Raw genomic sequence first — 1,271 nt, forward strand, 5'->3', positions numbered from 1 at the left:
AGCAGAAAAAGACCAGGGGGTATTTGTTGACGGATGACTGAACATGAGCAGGTAGTGTGCCCAGGTGGCGAAGGCAGCCAATGCCATCCTGGCCTGCAGCAGGAGTAGTGTGGCTGGCAGGAATAGGTAAGGGATTGTCCCCCTGTACTCAGCCCTCACTCGACCCTCTCACTTCAAGAAAGATGCTGAGGTGCTTGAGCATTTATAGTGAAGGGCAACAAAGTTGGTGAAGGGTCTAGAACACAAGTCCTGTGAGGAGTGGCTGAGGGAACTGGGGTTGTTTAGCCTGAAGAAAAGGAGACTCAGGGGAGACATCATTTCTTTCTACAACTACCTGAAAGGAGCTTGAAGAAGGGTGGGTGTTGCTCTCTTACTCCAAGTAACAAGTGATAGGACAAGAAGAAATGGCCTCAAGTTTTGCCAGGGCAGATTTACATTGGATATTAGGAAAAATTTCTTCACTGAAAGAGTTGTCAGGCATTGGAATGGGCTGCCCAGGGAGGTGGTTGAGTCACCATCCTTGGAGGGATTTGGGTTGTCTGTGGATGAGGCAATTAGGGACATTTTTTATTTGTGGATTTGGCAGCAGTTAGGTTAACAGTTGGACTTGACGAACTTAATGGTCATTTCCAACCTAAAAGATTCTGTGAGTGCAGCGATTTCTCATTGTTATTTTACCTCATTTAGCAATGCACATTGAGATAATAAAATACCTACAATGTAATGAGTGTCTTACTGCAGAAATATTCTCAGACATCTGAGGTTTGTCCTTCACATGTCAAAAGCAATGTTATCTTGTCTGAATTAAAGGAAAATCTGTGCAAGTGGCAGGCATCTCTGTGAGTCTGACATGCTGACTGGGTCACTGGAATTATTTGGAAATAAGAGAAGGAAACAAAAGTTATTTTCTTTAATTTCAGTTTAACTGTGTTTCAAAAAATAACTTGTTTTGTTCCTGCATGTGGAATAAGAATGACATCCACCATCACCCTGCTTTAATATTAATTTAAATTAATAGGCCTTACCATGCAAGATTAGTTGAAACCCACATCCACATTTTAACAGAAATTCATAAAACCCAGTACTACCCTCTGGAGGAAAAAAATGTACAAAACTACAACATATGTAAAAAATATTTTTGCCTGTGAAGAAGTGCTTATAGTTACTGAAATGCAGTCACACAGCGAACATGGAAGGAGGAAAAAAGTTGTTACTGTGCTAACCTTAATGTATCTTATATTGGATAAACTTATGAACAGTTTCTGGCCTGT

The sequence above is a fragment of the Eurypyga helias genome, unplaced genomic scaffold, assembly GCF_000690775.1.
Source record: "Eurypyga helias isolate BGI_N326 unplaced genomic scaffold, ASM69077v1 scaffold465, whole genome shotgun sequence".
Taxonomy (NCBI): Eukaryota; Metazoa; Chordata; class Aves; order Eurypygiformes; family Eurypygidae; genus Eurypyga; species Eurypyga helias.